Source organism: Ranitomeya variabilis, chromosome 3 (genome assembly GCF_051348905.1).
Source record: "Ranitomeya variabilis isolate aRanVar5 chromosome 3, aRanVar5.hap1, whole genome shotgun sequence".
In the NCBI taxonomy this organism is placed as follows: Eukaryota; Metazoa; Chordata; class Amphibia; order Anura; family Dendrobatidae; genus Ranitomeya; species Ranitomeya variabilis.
In genome coordinates this window covers 77,978,220-77,999,233 of record NC_135234.1, presented here as the reverse complement: position 1 = coordinate 77,999,233, position 21,014 = coordinate 77,978,220, and the positions used below count along the sequence as shown (strand labels likewise).

Genomic DNA, 21,014 nt, shown 5'->3' with positions numbered 1-21,014 from the left:
GACAAATCTGTCCCACCCGGTGTGAATAACATTTCTATTACTATTCTTAGGATCCTAATGTCTTCATATATAAATTATCTTAATGAAAGATGAATTGTGGAAAGAAAACAATGAATTTACCATGATGCGCACCTTTCTGGATACTTTCCATACATGCCCGACAAGCTTCTATGGCACCGGAAAGGTCTATGTTATGACCGTCTAGGAAAATGTTCATGTAACCTGGATGCATGGAAAATATGTGTTGCAGCTTTTTAAAAAGGAGAATATTTTACAATGGGTGTGGTACTTCCATATTCTGTAAATCTAGAATGATTATTCTATCAATTATTTGATTTTCTCATACTTTGCACACTGTTACTCCTGCTGTTTAGTAAAACTGAAGTTTACTATAATTCTGTATACCTCACCTTCTCAATACAATAGCTCTTATTATACCGGGATCACACTGCTGTATATTCTCTCATACAAGAGAATTGGGCCAATTATGCTAATGACACTCAGCTCAAACTCTGTTACAGTTTAATCCGAGTGTCCGTGCTCTGTGCCCCGATCCTGTTGTATGAGAGAATCACAGCACAGGTGCGGAGAAGATGGAGAAAGTAATTTTTCCATCTCCTCCTTTGCCGGCATCAGTTATAATCACACTGCACTGGGATGACATATGAGCACAGTCCGATGTTTCACATGCAACCATAGACTTGTATGGGTGCGTGCGATCCAATTGTCAGATGCACTCACAGCATGAGCGGTGTATCGCTAATGGCGATAGGCCATGCAGCCACTATGAGACCCCTGAGCCAGGGAGGCCCTGTGCAAGTGCCAGCACTCACAACCCCCCCCCCCCCGCATGTCATTGCACATTCAAGTGTATTGGAATCCTGGATGCTCCCTCTCCCATCATTATATCTCAGGGTTTGTTGAGCGATACCGTCCTTAAAAGTATCTTGAAAGTATCGGTATCGGAAAGTATCGGCCGATACCGGCAAAGTATCGTATCTAATCCGATACCGATACCCGATACCAATACAAGTCAATGGGACTCAAGTATCGGACGGTATTCCTGATGGTTCCCAGGGTCTGAAGGAGAGGAAACTCTCCTTCAGGCCCTGGGATCCATATTAATGGATAATGTGTAAAATAAAGAATTAAAATAAAAAATATTGCTATACTCACCTCTCCGACGCAGCCTGGACCTTACCGAGGGAACCGGGAGCCTTCTTTGCTTAAAATGCGCGCTTTTACTTCCTTCCGTGACGTCACGGCTTGTGATTGGTCGCGTGCCGCCCATGTGGCCGCGACGCGACCAATCACAGCAAGCCGTGACGTAATTTCAGGTCCTGAATGCAGAAATAGGCATCAGGACCTGAAATTACGTCACGGCTTGCTGTGATTGGTCGCGCCGCGGTCACATGGGCGGCACGCAACCAATCACAAGCCGTGACGTAATTTTAAAAATGCGCGCGTTTCCTGCCTCCCGTGACGTCACGGCTTGTGATTGGTCGCGTCGCCCATGTGACCGCGATGCGACCAATCACAAGCCGGAACGTAATTTTTAAATCCTGAATGCCTAGAATTAGGCATTGAGGACCTGAAAATTACGTCACGGCTTGCTGTGATTGGTCGCGTCGCGGTCACATGGGCGGCACGCAACCAATCACAAGCCGTGACGTAATTTTAAAAATGCGCGCGTTTCCTGCCTCCCGTGACGTCACGGCTTGTGATTGGTCGCGTCGCCCATGTGACCGCGATGCGACCAATCACAAGCCGGAACGTAATTTTTAAATCCTGAATGCCTAGAATTAGGCATTGAGGACCTGAAAATTACGTCACGGCTTGCTGTGATTGGTCGCGTCGCGGCCACATGGGCGGCACGCGACCAATCACAAGCCGTGACGTCACGGAAGGAAGTAAAAGCGCGCATTTTAAGCAAAGAAGGCTCCCGGTTCCCTCGGTAAGGTCCAGGCTGCGTCGGAGAGGTGAGTATAGCAATATTTTTTATTTTAATTCTTTGTTTTACACATTAATGTTGTTTCGATACCGATACCCGATACCACAAAAGTATCGGATCTCGGTATCGGAATTCCGATACCCGCAAGTATCGGCCGATACCCGATACTTGCGGTATCGGAATGCTCAACACTAGGTATAACGTCTCAGCACAGCAGGCGCGATGACATCACTACATGCTGCCTGCTGCCCTGAGATGTTTGGTGCAACATAACACTTGCTGCAGAGACCGGAGCAACGGGGGGAACGAGGAGAAGAGGTGAGTAATGTATTTTTTTTTATCAGTGAGTACATTGTAGTGGCCATAATACTGAATGGAGGACTATGGTGAGTGAATTATACTATATGGAGGACTATGGGGAGTGCATTATACTGTATGGAGGACTATGAGTAGTGCATTATACTATACGGAGGACAACGTGGAGAGCATTATACTGTATGGATAATTATGGGGTGCATTATACAATACGGAGGACTATGGGAAGTATGTTATACTATATGGAGGACTATGGTGTGCATTATACTGTATGGAATACTATGGGGTGCATTATACTATATAGAGGACTATGGAGTGCATTATACTGTATGCAGGACTATGGAGAGTGCAATATATTATATGTAGGACTATGAGAAGTGCATTATACTATATGGAGGACTATGGGGTGCATTATTCTGTATGGAAGATTATGAGTAGTGCATTTTACTATACGGAGGACTATATGGAGTGCATTATACTGTATGATGACTATGAGGTGTATTATACTGTATGGAGGACTATGGGGTGCATTATACTATATAGAGGACTATGGAGTGTATTATACTGTATGCAGGACAATGGAGAGGGCATTATACTATTTGTAGGACTATGGGGAGTGCATTATACTATATGTAGGACTATGACGTAAATTATACTATATGGAGGACTATGGGGTCAATTATACTACATGGAGGGCTATGCTGTGGTAATTATATTTGGAGGGCTATGTGGAGGCCATTATAATATTTATGCAACTATTTGGGGGGCCATTATAATATTTGGATGGCCATGTTGGAGCCTTTATACTTTATGGAGAGCTATGTTGGGGCCATTATACTGTATGCAAGAAATTATACACTGTGAAGGTTTGTTTGGGGTCTATCATACTGTGTGGAGGACTATGTGGGGGCCATTATACTGTTTTGAGGCCTAGTGGGGGCATTATACAGTGTCGGGCTCCATTGATGGCTGTGTGGGACCAATAGTTGGAGGATCATACTGTGTTTGGAGGTCAATATACTTTTCTGGGGAAGTTGAGGTGGGGTACAGTAGGGTCATCGTACAGTGAGTGTGGTGGGTACTAGGGTTGAGCGAAACGGGTCGATCATTTTCAAAAGTCGCCGACTTTTGGCTAAGTCGGCGTCTCATGAAACCCGATCCGACCCCTGTGCTTGTCGGCCATGCGGTACGCGACTTTCGCGCCAAAGTCGCGTTTCAATGACGCGAAAAGCGCCATTTCTCAGCCAATGAAGGTGAACGCAGAGTGTGGGCAGCGTGATGACATAGATCCTGGTCCCCACCATCTTAGAGAAGGGCATTGCAGTGATTGGCTTGCTGTCTGCGGCGTCACAGGGGCTATAAAGGGGCGTTCCCGCCGACCGCCATCTTACTGCTGCTGATCTGAGCTTAGGGACAGGTTGCTGCCGCTTCATCAGAAGCAGGGAGAGCGTTAGGCAGGGTCCACTAACCACCAAACCGCTTGTGCTGCAGCGATTTCCACTGTCCAACACCACCTTCGGTGTGCAGGAACAGTGGAAGCTATTTTTTTTTTTTTTTCCCCTCAGCGCTGTAGCTCATTGGGCTGCCCTAGAAGGCTCCGTGATAGCTGTATTGCTGTGTGTACGCCACTGTGGAAACCAACTGCTTTTTTCAAAGCACATATCCTCTTGTTCCTTCCTTTCTGCACAGCTATCTTTTTTGTTTGTCCACACTTTTTATTTAATTTGTGCATCAGTCCACTCCTATTGCTGCCTGCCATACCTGGCTTACATTACTGCAGGGAGATAGTAATTGTAGGACAGTTTTTTTTTTTTTTTTGTTTTTTTTTTGTGGGAGATTAAGATTGGCATTTCTGCTACAGTGCCATCCCTGTGTGTGCCATCTCTCACTGAGTGGGCCATAGAAAGCCTATTTATTTTTTCCGTGATTTGTGTTCTAAAATCTACCTCAACACAGAAACACTACATCAATCAGTGGGAGAAAAATATTGGCCTCAGTCAGGGCTTGTGTGCCACTGCTGTGTGTGCGCTATCTCTCATTCAGTGGGCTATAGCAAGCCTATATTTTTTTTTTTTTTTTTTTTTTTAATATTATTTGGTTTCAAAAGTCTCCCTGAAAAAAAAAAAAAACCTAAAAAAACAGTGGGAGAGTAATATTGCCCTTTCAGCTTGTGTGCCAGTCTTGACTCCTGGGTGTGCCACCTCTCTCCCTCTCATTCAGTGGGCCATAGAAAGCCTATTTATTTTTTTTTTTAAATATTATTGGGTTTCTAAAGTCTCCCTGAAAAAAACAAAAAATACATAAAAAAACAGTGGGAGAGTAATATTGCCCTTTCAGCTTGTGTGCCAGTCTTGACTCCTGGGTGTGCCACCTCTCTCCCTTTCATTCAGTGGGCCATAGAAAGCCTATTTATTTTTTCCGTGATTTGTGTTCTAAATTCTACCTCAACACAAAAACACTACATCAATCAGTGGGAGAAAAATATTGGCCTCAGTCAGGGCTTGTGTGCCACTGCTGTGTGTGCTATCTCTCATTCAGTGGGCTATAGCAAGCCTATTTTTTTTTTTTTTTTTTTTTTTTTAATATTATTTGGTTTCTAAAGTCTCCCTGAAAAAAAAAAAAAACCTAAAAAAACAGTGGGAGAGTAATATTGCCCTTTCAGCTTGTGTGCCAGTCTTGACTCCTGGGTGTGCCACCTCTCTCCCTCTCATTCAGTGGGCCATAGAAAGCCTATTTATTTTTTTTTTTAAATATTATTGGGTTTCTAAAGTCTCCCTGAAAAAACAAAAAATACATAAAAAAACAGTGGGAGAGTAATATTGCCCTTTCAGCTTGTGTGCCAGTCTTGACTCCTGGGTGTGCCACCTCTCTCCCTTTCATTCAGTGGGCCATAGAAAGCCTATTTTTTTTTTTTTTAATATTATTTGGTTTCTAATTCTCCCTGAAAAAAAAAAAAAAACCTAAAAAAACAGTGGGAGAGTAATATTGCCCTTTCAGCTTGTGTGCCAGTCTTGACTCCTGGGTGTGCCACCTCTCTCCCTCTCATTCAGTGGGCCATAGAAAGCCTATTTATTTTTTTTTTTAAATATTATTGGGTTTCTAAAGTCTCCCTGAAAAAACAAAAAATACATAAAAAAACAGTGGGAGAGTAATATTGCCCTTTCAGCTTGTGTGCCAGTCTTGACTCCTGGGTGTGCCACCTCTCTCCCTTTCATTCAGTGGGCCATAGAAAGCCTATTTTTTTTTTTTTTTAATATTATTTGGTTTCTAATTCTCCCTGAAAAAAAAAAAAAAACCTAAAAAAACAGTGGGAGAGTAATATTGCCCTTTCAGCTTGTGTGCCAGTCTTGACTCCTGGGTGTGCCACCTCTCTCCCTCTCATTCAGTGGGCCATAGAAAGCCTATTTATTTTTTTTTTTAAATATTATTGGGTTTCTAAAGTCTCCCTGAAAAAACAAAAAATACATAAAAAAACAGTGGGAGAGTAATATTGCCCTTTCAGCTTGTGTGCCAGTCTTGACTCCTGGGTGTGCCACCTCTCTCCCTTTCATTCAGTGGGCCATAGAAAGCCTATTTTTTTTTTTTTTAATATTATTTGGTTTCTAATTCTCCCTGAAAAAAAAAAAAAAACCTAAAAAAACAGTGGGAGAGTAATATTGCCCTTTCAGCTTGTGTGCCAGTCTTGACTCCTGGGTGTGCCACCTCTCTCCCTCTCATTCAGTGGGCCATAGAAAGCCTATTTATTTTTTTTTTTAAATATTATTGGGTTTCTAAAGTCTCCCTGAAAAAACAAAAAATACATAAAAAAACAGTGGGAGAGTAATATTGCCCTTTCAGCTTGTGTGCCAGTCTTGACTCCTGGGTGTGCCACCTCTCTCCCTTTCATTCAGTGGGCCATAGAAAGCCTATTTTTTTTTTTTTTAATATTATTTGGTTTCTAATTCTCCCTGAAAAAAAAAAAAAAACCTAAAAAAACAGTGGGAGAGTAATATTGCCCTTTCAGCTTGTGTGCCAGTCTTGACTCCTGGGTGTGCCACCTCTCTCCCTCTCATTCAGTGGGCCATAGAAAGCCTTTTTTTTTTTTGGTTTTTTTAATATTATTTGGTTTCTAAAGTCTCCCTGAAAAAAACAAAAAAAACATAAAAAAACAGTGGGAGAGTAATATTGCCCTTTCAGCTTGTGTGCCAGTCTTGACTCCTGGGTGTGCCACCTCTCTCCCTTTCATTCAGTGGGCCATAGAAAGCCTATTTTTTTTTTTTTTAATATTATTTGGTTTCTAATTCTCCCTGAAAAAAAAAAAAAAACCTAAAAAAACAGTGGGAGAGTAATATTGCCCTTTCAGCTTGTGTGCCAGTCTTGACTCCTGGGTGTGCCACCTCTCTCCCTCTCATTCAGTGGGCCATAGAAAGCCTTTTTTTTTTTTGGTTTTTTTAATATTATTTGGTTTCTAAAGTCTCCCTGAAAAAAACAAAAAAAACATAAAAAACAGTGGGAGAGTAATATTGCCCTTTCAGCTTGTGCGCCAGTCTTGACTCCTGGTTGTGCCACCTCTCTCTCTCTAATTGTGGGCCATAGAAAGCCTTTTTTTTTTTTTTTTTTAATATTATTTGGTTTCTAAAGTCTCCCTGAGAAAAAAAAAAAAATAAATTAGGTGGGAGATTAATATTGACATTAGTGCTTGAGTGACAGTCCTGCGTGTGTGTCATCTCTGTGATTTTGTGCCACAGAAAACAGAGTGTGTAACATTGTGCCTGATTTTCCTTGTGGTCTCACCAACCTGTTAAGGGATATTGAAATCATACTGAAGTTATAGCTCACCGTGTAAGTTGTTTGATAGCAACAAATAAAGTTACTTTGGTTAAGATTTTAAAACAATGAGGAAGTCTGGTGCAAGAGGTCGTCGTGGGCGTTCATTGTCAGCTGGTAATGATGGTAGTGGTAGTGGAGCATCAGGTGGTCGTGGGGATAAAAATATTCCACCTAAGTCTGGAGCTGTGGAGCCAGTTTCGTCGTCAGGCTACACAAGGCCTCGAACGCTCTCTTTTCTGGGAGTAGGAAAACCGCTTTTAAAGGCGGAGCAGCAACAGCAAGTTTTGGCTTACATTGCAGACTCAGCCTCTAGCTCTTTTGCCTCCTCTTCCGAAACTGGTAAATGTAAAAGCAGCGCGTCGCTTGTGGATGTTCACGGTCAGGGACAAGTCGCTTCCTTGTCCTCCTCAGCAAAAACTACAACAAGAGAGAAGGATGCAGCAGGCGACACAACGGGTCACTCCATGGAGCTCTTTACACATACCGTCCCTGGCTTAGAAAGTGAAACATTTAACAGGCCATGCCCATTACAAGTATATTCTGACATGGAGTGCACTGATGCACAGCCACAGCCAGAGTACTATGCTGCTCCTTTGACTCAGACCACCACATTGCCCTCTCAGGGTACAGATCCACAATCAGACCCTGATGAGACTATGTTGCCCCGCCACGAACGCTATACCACCGACCGACACAGTGACACAGACGAAGTTGCACACGAGCTCGAAGAGGAGGTAATAGATGACCCAGTTATTGACCCCGATTGGCAGCCATTGGGGGAACAGGGTGCAGGCGGCAGTAGTTCAGAAGCGGAGGTGGAGGAGGGGCCGCAGCAGGCATCAACATCGCAACAGGTTCCATCTGCCGGGCCCGTATCTGGACCAAAACGCGTGTCAAAGCCAAAACCTGTTGGAGCACAGCGTTGCCATCCGGTTAAAGCTCAGTCTGCAATCCCTGAAAAGGGATCAGAGTCTAGGAAGAGTGCAGTCTGGCATTTTTTTAAACAACATCCAACTGATCAGCGCAAAGTCATCTGTCAAAAATGTTCAACTAGCTTAAGCAGAGGTCAGAATCTGAAAAGTCTAAATACTAGTTGCATGCATAGACACTTAACCACCATGCATTCTCAAGCCTGGACTAACTACCAAACGTCCCTCAAGGTTGTAGCACCCTCGGCCAATGAAGCTAGTCAGCAACGCAACATCCCTTCCGTCACTGTAAGGCCACCATTTTCCGCACCACCGGCAGTATCTGTGCAGGTTTCTTTGCCAGCCAAAAGCAGTCAGGGTCAGGGAATCACCAGTTTTGTAGGAGGAAATATTGCATGTAGGGCACCGGCGGAAACAATACCGTCTCCAACCGTCTCTCAGTCTGCCATGTCCACCGGCACACCCGAAAGTTCCACGATCTACAGCTCTCCAGTCCAGCTCACCCTACATGAGACTCTGGTTAGAAAAAGGAAGTACTTATCCTCGCATCCGCGTACACAGGGTTTTAACGCCCACATAGCTAGACTAATCTCGTTAGAGATGATGCCCTACCGGTTAGTTGAAAGCGAAGCTTTCAAAGCCCTGATGGAGTACGCTGAACCACGATACGAGCTACCCAGTCGACACTTTTTTTCCAGAAAAGCCATCCCAGCCCTGCACCAGCATGTTAAACAGCGCATCGTCCATGCACTCAGGCAATCTGTGAGTACAAAGGTGCACCTGACTACAGATGCATGGACCAGTAGGCATGGCCAGGGACGTTATGTGTCCATCACGGCACACTGGGTGAATGTGGTGGATGCAGGGTCCACAGGCGACATCAATTTAGGGACAGTTGTGCCTAGCCCACGGTCTAGGAAACAGTTGGCTGTAGGCGTTCGCACCCCCTCCTCCTCCTCCTCGTCCTCCTGCAGAAGCTACAGCTCTTCCACAGAACGCAGTCGGCCAACCACTCCATCGGCAGATGACACTGTTGCACACCAGTTGTCCCATTATGGGCCAGCTACTGCCAAGCGTCAGCAGGCTGTATTGGCTATGAAGTGTTTGGGCGACAACAGACACACCGCGGAAGTTCTGTCCGAGTTCTTGCAACAAGAAACGCAGTCGTGGCTGGGCACAGTAGATCTTGAGGCAGGCAAGGTAGTGAGTGATAACGGAAGGAATTTCATGGCTGCCATCTCCCTTTCCCAACTGAAACACATTCCTTGCCTGGCTCACACCTTAAACCTGGTGGTGCAGTGCTTATTGAAAACTTATCCTGGGTTCTCCGACCTGCTCCTCAAAGTGCGTGCACTTTGCTCACATATCCGACGTTCGCCTGTACACGCCAGCCGTATGCAAACCTATCAGCGGTCTTTGAACCTTCCCCAGCATCGCCTAATCATAGACGTTGCAACAAGGTGGAACTCAACACTGCACATGCTTCAGAGACTGTGCGAACAGAGGCGTGCTGTTATTTATTTGTGGGAGGATACACGGGCAGGCAGTAGGATGGCAGACATGGAGTTGTCAGGTGTGCAGTGGTCTAAGATACAAGACATGTGTCAAGTCCTTCAGTGTTTTGAGGAATGCACACGGCTGGTTAGTGCAGACAACGCCGTAATAAGCATGAGCATCCCCCTAATGCGTCTGCTGATGCAAAGTTTGACGCACATAAAGGAGCAGGCGTCTGCACCAGAGGAAGAGGGAAGCCTTGATGACAGTCAGCCATTGTCTGGTCAGGGCAGTGTACAGGACGAGGTAGCGGGCGAAGAGGAGGTGGAGGACGAGGAGGATGATGGGGATGAGTATATTTTTAATGCGGAAACTTTCACGGGGGCACAGGAAATTGGTTGCGTGTCACGGCCGGGTTCTGGTTTTTTGAGGGACACAAGTGACGTAGATTTGCCTGCAACTGCCCCTCAACCAATCACAACCGGAGATTTGACAACTGGAACTTTGGCCCACATGGCGGATTATGCCTTACGTATCCTAAAAAGGGACACACGCATTACGAAAATGATGAACGATGACGATTACTGGTTGGCCTGCCTCCTTGATCCACGCTATAAAGGCAAATTGCAAAATATTATGCCACATGAGAACTTGGAACTAATATTAGCAACCAAACAATCAACTCTTGTTGACCGTTTGCTTCAGGCATTCCCAGCACACAGCGCACGTGATCGTTCTCACACGAGCTCCAGGGGGCAGCAGACTAGGAGTGTTAGGGGTGCACACATCAGAAGTGGCGTTGGACAGAGGGGTTTTCTGACCAGGTTGTGGAGTGATTTTGCTATGACCGCAGACAGGACAGGTACTGCTGCATCAATTGAAAGTGACAGGAGACAACATTTGTCCAGTATGGTTACTAACTATTTTTCATCCCTTATCGATGTTCTCCCTCAACCGTCATTCCCATTTGATTACTGGGCCTCCAAATTAGACACCTGGCCAGAATTGGCAGAATATGCATTGCAGGAGCTTGCTTGCCCGGCAGCAAGTGTCCTATCAGAAAGAGTATTCAGTGCTGCAGGGTCAATATTAACCGAAAAAAGGACTCGTCTGGCTACCCAAAATGTTGACGATCTAACATTCATTAAAATGAACCACAACTGGATTTCAAAATCTTTTGCCCCACCTTGCCCGGCCGACACCTAGCTTTCCTATGAAAAGCTCTTGCCTGTGAATTACTTTTCTAATGTCTAATTTGCTGCTGCAGATTGTACAGCATACGACATGTTTACACCTCCCTAAATGGCCAAACTCCCCACACGGGGCCGTGGTATCGCGACTTGGCGCAAGCACCCGTGAGACTGCTGTTTGTCTGAAGAGGTGGGTGTGCTCGCTTTTGGTTGACGGCATTGCTACTGGGTCCCTCATAGTACAATGTAGTGTCTCTGGCGGTGGTGGTGCGCACCCAACGTCAGACACACCGTTGTAACATGAGTGGCCCTGGGGCGGTCCCGCCGGCCTCAAGAGAGTTCCCCCCTACCCCAGCTCAAACTGGGCTCTACTACGTGCAAAATTATGTCGCACAGCTCCACCAATCTTTAGTCTATTCGCTGACATCATTCAATGTCTGGCACTGACAATACAAATTTGTAGACATCTATGATGCAACTTAAAGTAGTCTGTGTCTGTGTCCTATATTGGCACCATTAAATAGTTACTGCCAAATTACTATGTCAGAAACACAGCAGATGAGCCCACCCCTGTACCTAAGTATGCCATCTTTTTTTTTGTTTTGGTTGTTTTGCGAGACATTAACATCTATTTATATTTTGGGAGTACTGGGACAGACACTCCTTGCACTACTCCTCCACTCAGCACCAAGCTGCCTGCCCGTGTATCCATGTAACCGCTGTAAAACTGCCATGAGCCTATTGTTTGTTATTTTAGGCCTTTGATAGCCTGTCTGCGGTCCCTACTTTAAATACTCCTCCACTCACCACCAAGCTGCCTGTGTATCCATGTAACCGCTGTAAAACTGCCATGAGCCTACTGTTTGTTATTTTAGGCCTTTGATAGCCTGTCTGCGGTCCCTACTTTAAATACTCCTCCACTCATCACCAGCTGCCTGCCCGTGTATCCATGTAACCGCTGTAAAACTGCCATGAGCCTATTGTTTGTTATTTTAGGCCTTTGATAGCCTGTCTGTGGTCCCTACTTTAAATACTCCTCCACTCACCACCAAGCTGCCTGTGTATCCATGTAACCGCTGTAAAACTGCCATGAGCCTATTGTTTGTTATTTTAGGCCTTTGATAGCCTGTCTGCGGTCCCTACTTTAAATACTCCTCCACTCACCACCAAGCTGCCTGTGTATCCATGTAACCGCTGTAAAACTGCCATGAGCCTATTGTTTGTTATTTTAGGCCTTTGATAGCCTGTCTGCGGTCCCTACTTTAAATACTCCTCCACTCACCACCAAGCTGCCTGTGTATCCATGTAACCGCTGTAAAACTGCCATGAGCCTATTGTTTGTTATTTTAGGCCTTTGATAGCCTGTCTGCGGTCCCTACTTTAAATACTCCTCCACTCATCACCAGCTGCCTGCCCGTGTATCCATGTAACCGCTGTAAAACTGCCATGAGCCTATTGTTTGTTATTTTAGGCCTTTGAAGCCTTTCTGCGCTCCCTCCTTCCACTAGTCCTCCACTGACCAGACCACTGCTGCCCGTGTACCCCTGGAACCAATTTTAAAGTGCCTACAGCCAGCCCATTTTATTGTGTTAGGCCTTCGAAGCCTGTCTGCGGTCCATACTTCCACTAGGCCTCCACTGACCAGACCACTGCTGCCCGTGTACCCCTGGAACCAATTTTAAAGTGCCTACAGCCAGCCCATTTTATTGTGTTAGGCCTTCGAAGCCTGTCTGCGGTCCATACTTCCACTAGGCCTCCACTGACCAGACCACTGCTGCCCGTGTACCCCTGGAACCAATTTTAAAGTGCCTACAGCCAGCCCATTTTATTGTGTTAGGCCTTCGAAGCCTGTCTGCGGTCCCTCCTTCCACTAGGCCTCCACTGACCAGACCACTGCTGCCCGTGTACCCCTGGAACCAATTTTAAAGTGCCTACAGCCAGCCCATTTTATTGTGTTAGGCCTTCGAAGCCTGTCTGCGGTCCATACTTTAAATACTCCTCCACTCACCACCAAGCTGCCTGCCCGTGTATCCATGTAACCGCTGTAAAACTGCCATGAGCCTATTGTTTGTTATGTTAGGCCTTTGATAGCCTGTCTGCGGTCCCTACTTTAAATACTCCTCCACTCACCACCACCAAGCTGCCTGCCCGTGTATCCATGTAACCGCTGTAAAACTGCCATGAGCCTATTGTTTGTTATGTTAGGCCTTTGATAGCCTGTCTGCGGTCCTTACTTTAAATACTCCTCCACTCACCACCTAGCTGCCTGTGTATCCATGTAACCGATGTAAAACTGCCATGACTGCCTACTGTTTGTTATTTTAGGCCTTTGATAGCCTGTCTGCGGCCCCTACTTGCAATACTCCTCCACTGACCACAATGCTGCCTGGAGTGCCTGCCTGTGTATCCATGTAACCGATGTAAAACTGCCATGACTGCCTACTGTTTGTTATTTTAGGCCTTTGATAGCCTGTCTGCGGCCCCTACTTGCAATACTCCTCCACTGAGCACAATGCTGCCTGGAGTGCCTGCCTGTGTATCCATGTAACCGATGTAAAACTGCCATGACTGCCTACTGTTTGTTATTTTAGGCCTTTGATAGCCTGTCTGCAGCCCCTACTTGCAATACTCCTCCACTGACCACACCAATGCTGCCCGTGTACCCCTGGAACCTATTTAAAAGTTCATAGAGCCTAGTTATATATTTTATTTACTATTAATAAGGCCATGATGGACTACGCTGTACCACGCTACAAGCTAACCAGTCGACACTTCTTTTGCGAGAAAAGCCATCCCAACCCTCCACCAGCATGTAGAAGACCGCATTGTCCATGCACTCTGGCAATCTGTGAGTACAAAGGTGCACCTGACAACAGACGCATGGACCTGTAGGCATGGCCACGGAAGATTACGTGTCCATTACGGCGCAATGGGTTAATGTGGTGGATGCATGGTCCACAGGGGACAGCCTACTAAGTCTGTCTGCAGTCCCTAATTCAAATTGTCCTCCACTGTCTAAATCGGAACTTCCACCTTCTGGCTTTCGGCCTATAGTATCAGAAATTAAACTGCATTTGGCCTTCAACTTTGGTTAGGGCCTACTAACGGCTTCTGCCCCTCCCTGGTGTTGTCCTCAACTAAATAAAGCTGAGCTTCAACCTTCCGGCTCTCATTAAGTGGTTTTTAAAAAAAAATGGTGGTTAGGGCCTACTAACGGCTTCTGCCCCTCCCTGGTGTTGTCCTCAACTAAATAAAGCTGAGCTTCAACCTTCCGGCTCTCATTAAGTGGTTTTAAAAAAAAAAAAAATGGTGGTTAGGGCCTACTAACGGCTTCTGCCCCTCCCTGGTGTTGTCCTCAACTAAATAAAGCTGAGCTTCAACCTTCCGGCTCTCATTATGTGGTTTAAAAAAAAAAAATGGTGGTTAGGGCCTACTAACGGCTTCTGCCCCTCCCTGGTGTTGTCCTCAACTAAATAAAGCTGAGCTTCAACCTTCCGGCTCTCATTAAGTGGTTTTAAAAAAAAAATGGTGGTTAGGGCCTACTAACGGCTTCTGCCCCTCCCTGGTGTTGTCCTCAACTAAATAAAGCTGAGCTTCAACCTTCCGGCTCTCATTAAGTGGTTTTAAAAAAAAAAAAAATGGTGGTTAGGGCCTACTAACGGCTTCTGCCCCTCCCTGGTGTTGTCCTCAACTAAATAAAGCTGAGCTTCAACCTTCCGGCTCTCATTAAGTGGTTTTAAAAAAAAAAAAAATGGTGGTTAGGGCCTACTAACGGCTTCTGCCCCTCCCTGGTGTTGTCCTCAACTAAATAAAGCTGAGCTTCAACCTTCCGGCTCTCATTATGTGGTTTAAAAAAAAAAAATGGTGGTTAGGGCCTACTAACGGCTTCTGCCCCTCCCTGGTGTTGTCCTCAACTAAATAAAGCTGAGCTTCAACCTTCCGGCTCTCATTAAGTGGTTTTAAAAAAAAAATGGTGGTTAGGGCCTACTAACGGCTTCTGCCCCTCCCTGGTGTTGTCCTCAACTAAATAAAGCTGAGCTTCAACCTTCCGGCTCTCATTAAGTGGTTTTAAAAAAAAAAAAAATGGTGGTTAGGGCCTACTAACGGCTTCTGCCCCTCCCTGGTGTTGTCCTCAACTAAATAAAGCTGAGCTTCAACCTTCCGGCTCTCATTAAGTGGTTTTAAAAAAAAAATGGTGGTTAGGGCCTACTAACGGCTTCTGCCCCTCCCTGGTGTTGTCCTCAACTAAATAAAGCTGAGCTTCAACCTTCCGGCTCTCATTAAGTGGTTTTTAAAAAAAAATGGTGGTTAGGGCCTACTAACGGCTTCTGCCCCTCCCTGGTGTTGTCCTCAACTAAATAAAGCTGAGCTTCAACCTTCCGGCTCTCATTAAGTGGTTTTAAAAAAAAAAAAAATGGTGGTTAGGGCCTACTAACGGCTTCTGCCCCTCCCTGGTGTTGTCCTCAACTAAATAAAGCTGAGCTTCAACCTTCCGGCTCTCATTATGTGGTTTAAAAAAAAAAAATGGTGGTTAGGGCCTACTAACGGCTTCTGCCCCTCCCTGGTGTTGTCCTCAACTAAATAAAGCTGAGCTTCAACCTTCCGGCTCTCATTAAGTGGTTTTAAAAAAAAAATGGTGGTTAGGGCCTACTAACGGCTTCTGCCCCTCCCTGGTGTTGTCCTCAACTAAATAAAGCTGAGCTTCAACCTTCCGGCTCTCATTAAGTGGTTTTAAAAAAAAAAAAAATGGTGGTTAGGGCCTACTAACGGCTTCTGCCCCTCCCTGGTGTTGCCCTCAACTAAATAAAGCTGAGCTTCAACCTTCTGCTCCAAATTACCATTTTAAAAAATGCAATAGGCTTTTCCGGCCTACTAAAGGTGTCTGCCCCTCCCTGGTGTTGTCCTCAACTGAACAAAGCTGAGCTTCCACATTCTGGCTTTCGCCCTATACTATCAGATATTAAACTGCATTTGGCCTACTAGTGTGGTTAGGCCCTTGAAACAGTGTCTGCTGCTCTTGGGTTTGCTACTCCACTGAACAAAGCAATGCCGCCTGTTTAGTCCTGTTACCAATTTTGAACTGCATGTAGCCTACTTTATTCTTTGGCCCTATATCTGTTTCCTCCTCATCCTGCCCATTGCCCAGCCACTGCTAAATGAGTCTGCTGGTACATTGACCTAGACCACTACATTCCCCTTGTACTCTACACAGCCAGAATCTGTCCCTGCTGAAAGTAAGGTTCCCCTTCCCGCATGTTATACCACCTTACACAGGGACAAAGAGGAAGGTGCAGATGAAAGTGCAGGTTCCTTCATCAGGTGGGGGGGCATACTCGTTGGCGACGTCACTGGCACAGGGCCCCTCAGAGTACGCAAAAGTGTCGCTGCTGGTGGGAGGCGCCCCCGCCATGCAAACACACCGCCGTACTTTGAGGGGCCCTGTGCCAGTGGCAATGCGAACGAGTGGGCCCCCCCTGCTTGCTCAGGATCACAGCACTTGCAACTTTTAAATACTTACCTTTCCCTGCAACACCGCCGTGACGTAGTCCGCATTTCCTGGGCCCACGAAAAACTTGAGCCAGCCCTACTCCCCCCACAACTTTCCCCCAATTCCCTATGCCCAACTATTATTATACAGTTAATTAAGATTGGCAAGCTTCAGAAACAAGAATGGATGTTTTTGGCATTAAAATGGGCACTGTAGGTGTTTTCCTGGCCTCCACTCACTGCCGACTATGCTTCCCCATTGACTTGCATTGGGTTTCGTGTTTCGGTCGATCCCCGACTTTTAGCGATAATCGGCCGACTGCACTCGACTCGACTCTGGACAAAATCGGGTTTCCCAAAACCCTACTCGATCTTAAAAAAATGAAAGTCGCTCAACCCTAGTGGGTACTGTAGAGGAATTCACTGTGGGGGCATCATACTGTGTTTAGGGGGAATATTTGTTGGCATTATACTTTATTTAGGATATTATCTCATCTTGTGACTCATCTAACAAGAGAGTTATTTGAGTTACCGTGAGCCTCCATGTCGGTTTTTAAAATTTTTCAATCAAATCACAGTGTCAGGGAGTGATTTTAGCTCTGCTCACTGCATTGTGAACGGTGACTGTAACTGCTCCCTGCTCTGTCCAGATGACTGGAATTGCCTGGCTGCACGGAGAATATAAACCAGCAAGACATTAAATCAATGCTATTTACCTGCAGATTAAGCCAATATCTGCAGGTAAATACTGTTACTCGATGTGACAATTTACCTTAAAGCCTCTGCTTGTAATAGTGAAGAATATCCAAATTCAGCAAAGACTCCTAAAAGAGAAAGTACAGGTGCACTATATGCAGATAAGAAGAAAAAAAATTCTGGGATAGTGGGAGGAGATGTACAAATTGCTCTTTTATGTCCTGCCTCCCTCCTTCTAACACGTGCATAACTACTGGAACTAAGCGTGGATGCAAATGCTAGGGAGCGGAGGAGTGAGCTGGATTTTCATGCTTGGTTTCTCACCCGGTTTCACGCTGTTTGTGTTCTACCATAAAGCATACCTGTCATTTCAGGTGACTTTTCAGAATAAGCTGACATGCTTGTATATAAAGAACAACACAATCTCCGGCCTTTATATTAGTTTTATCCTGCAGTTACAGGGTACATCCACATGGGTCATGTTTATGGCAATTTTTGAATTAGGAAAAATTTGCTGAGTATTCTGGAACAAGCATCATGGAAAAATCTCATCCTCAAGACGCAAAGATTTGACATCCACAGCCTACCAGGTCTATGCTGCAGATATCCAGTTTCACTTAAAATTTAGTGTGGATATTGCCACAGGAAATTTGCTGCAGTATTTCTACTACAGAGATTCTGTTGGATGAAGCCTGACTGTTAAAATATTTCTCATACCCAGTACACAGATCCATGAGAGATTACTTACTACTCTTCTGTATATCAGTGTCACATATACACAGGCAGCAGCATGAAGGAAATCATGAAATGGTACTGAGCAGTGTAGACATGAATCCAGCCCTGGGCGTGATAAAACAAATACTAAAGATCAGCAGCACCATTTTTGTACATTTGTATCTCTCTCATACTGCAGCTCCATCCTCCTCCCCTCCTATAGACAGGTTTTAGCTGTGGATGATGAATTTAGAGTGGAATGGAAGCAGAAGCAGATTTCGCTAAGATATTTTACAAAGTTTGTTATACTCAATTCTACTACCCGTGTTTCCCTGAAAATAAGGCAGGGTCTTGTGTTATTTTTTGCTCCATAAGATGGGTTGGGGCTTATTTTCAGGGGATGTCTTATTTTTTCCTATGAACAACAATCCATATTTATTCTTAAATAAAAAAACAACACTTTTTTTTAAATATAGTCATATCGTCGCATGAACACTCTCTGCACATACACATGTATATAGATACACATGTATATACACTTGTGTATACACATACTGCAGATACGGCACATACCAGCCTAGTTACTTTAGACTTCCACAGTTAAAGGATCTTTGGTGACATCACGGTCACATGACTGGAACGTTACCAAAGGTTCTGAAGCAGTCTTCAGCTCAGATTTTTGGGGTTATACAGGGGGATTCAGGGACTTTTAAAGGCATTTATGGAATGCAGCACAGGTGCTGAATAAGGTGATATATCAATGAAAACTATCACAAAACTAAACTGGTGACAGGTCCCCTTTAAGCATGCTCCAAAAATCCTGTAAAATCATGGGAGAGCTTATTTTCAGGGTTGGTCTTCTTTTCAGGAAACCACAGTATTAATTTATGCAAGTTTGATGAAATGTCAGTGACCATTTAAATCTCAATTTGATCTGCTAAAATCCTATCTGCAAACTTCTGCAAATAAGAATAGTGTTATTGGTCGTAGAAATCATTCAGACCTTTATTGCACAAGTCAATTAAAGAAAAATAAAATATGGTTTGATTGGTTGGTATTGGTAGCCCATCTTTCCAACACTTTTGTGTATGACCTCAAAATGTTCGATTTATAAATCTCCTCCAATAGGTTATTCCTTAACGTGAGTGTGAGTGGCAGCTATCCAGGTTAATACTTTCATTTAATAACTTTAGTAAAGTTTTATGGTTTGTACCATTGGGAAAAGTCTACATTTCCTGTGCTCAGCTATAGTGTCATAAAGCATCATGTATGAATTCACAGGATTACTGTTTCTTCCTGTATATCCTACTCTCTAGAAATCATTTGGATATAATTCAGTTTTCCATGTTGGCAAGTGATTAAAGACTTCTCATAGACCATGACCTCATATGTTAGTTTTACCGACTGGAATCATGACAATATCCTGTATCTCGTCAGTTGAAGGTCAAAGGGGAAGAGAACATGATGTGTCTTTATTTTACTACACTAGGAAGTGTGGGAAATCATCTAGCTTTAGATTCTATGCCACCATCTTGAAGCTATTTAATGCTTTAAAGGGATGTATATAATTTATAAAAATGTCAAAAACCTGAGAATGTGCTAAAATAACAAAATGTCCTTGCATGACTTCACCATGCCGTTCTAGGTCTGCCACTCTTTTGGTTCCATCAATCCTTGTTAGCAGTCCTGCAGTGAAGATGTTCCAACTACCAGGACATGAACGCTGCAGCCAATCACTACCTTTAGTGATGACAGCAGCATAGTCGGCGTGTGACTTCTGAGATGTCATCAGAATGGCTAACGAGGACTGGCAGGATCACTGAAGCATTATTTTATTTTATACCCACGTTTAGGTGACGGATTCAGAATCTCACCATAAATTCTTTAGTGCATATGAGACAACAGCCATTAAAAAAAACTCCATCTCTGATGGCTTGGAGTTTGTTGTCATTTTACATGTGTTGAATGAAAATTGGCGACCAGTCTCACCAATCATAGCAGTAATGATATTTAGAATAATTTTATTTCTATATATTCCGCAGCACTTTACATCTTAGAGGGGATTTGTACAGACAATAGACATTACGGCATAACAATAATCACATAAATGAACAGATACCAAGAGGAGTGAGGGCCTTGCTCGCAAGCTTACAATCTATGAGGAAAAAGTGGAGACACGAAAGGTTGATGGTAACAATTGCTTTCATTGTTTGGACCAGCCATAATGTAATAAATCAGGTGTTCATGTAATGCTACATGAACCAGTAACCAACCAGTATATGTAACAGTACAGATACAGAGGGCTTTTAAATGCATGAAGGGTGTGAGAACAAGATGCAAGGGTTCTGGTTTTGAAGAAAATGTTGAATGTGCAAAACAGGGATAGTTAGATAAATATGTTGAGGCGATACACCAGTCTAAAGAAATGGGTTTTTACGGCGTGCTTAAAACTGTGGGTATTGGGGATTAATCGGAGTGTCCTGGTTAGTGCATTCCAAAGAATTGGCGCAGCACGTGAGAAGTCTTGGAGACGGGAGTGGGAGGTTCGGATTATTGAGGATGTTAACCTTAGGTCATTAGCAGAGCGGAGGGCACGGGTAGGTTGGTAGACTGAGAGGACAGAGGAGATGTAGGGTGGTTTTGAACCATGGAGAGCTTTATGGATGAGTGATAACTTTATATTGAACTCTGTAGAGGATGGGTAACCAGTGCATTGACTGGCAAAGAGTAGAGGCATCAGTGTAACGGTTGGTGAGGAATATGATCTTGGCTGCTGCATTCAGGATGGATTGGAGAGGGGTGAGTAGTAATGTAAAGTATGGTGGATAGACAGAACAACAGCCTATTATTTTCTTGTTAAGGCAATGCATAAATATTAAATGACTTCAGACGCCTTCAATTGGAATTCTCTGTCAATCATACAAGGTCTAGTACAATCCATACTTCTTCCAAAACCCATATCCAAGCTATCAAAAACTTAGTCCATCTACGGTGAAAGGAACATGTTCCCCCGAAATGTTGTATCACGTAAAACCATAATGGAAAAATACATGGCATGCCAGTTTTAATATTGTTTGCTTACATGTGGCCAAATAAAAGAGGACACTGTTCCGAAAAGGCTGCCAAGTTTTAGTAGTTTCTTTATTCAAGTTTTTTTAATAAGTCCCCGACAATACCTGTACACGTTTGGAAACTACTTAAGAGGCCCCATAAATAATGCCAGTGATTGGCTACAGCATTTACATGGAAATCTTTTTTTGGGAAGTGGTTATCATTGGCAAAGTAAGTGTTACTTAGTTTATAGCTTTAGAGAATTATGAGCTTTTGGAAAAAAATCAATGGCTGAATAACCTCTATAAACCTAAACATTCTGCACAAGTGTGCTTCTAACGGCCGTGCTACTGTTGATTTACCTATGTATACACCTGA

General features: G+C 44.3%; 1 protein-coding gene and 1 long non-coding RNA gene across 3 annotated transcripts in view; one reads left to right on the top strand and one right to left on the bottom strand.

The window, feature by feature from the left end:
* Nucleotides 1–21,014, top strand: part of LOC143815218 (transient receptor potential cation channel subfamily V member 1-like) — a 183,235-nt gene that overhangs the window by 6,607 nt on the left and 155,614 nt on the right. The gene's annotated exons all lie outside the window — the stretch shown is intronic.
* LOC143815220 (uncharacterized) overlaps nucleotides 1–21,014 on the bottom strand; it is a 176,159-nt gene that overhangs the window by 65,679 nt on the left and 89,466 nt on the right. The window lies entirely within an intron of this gene.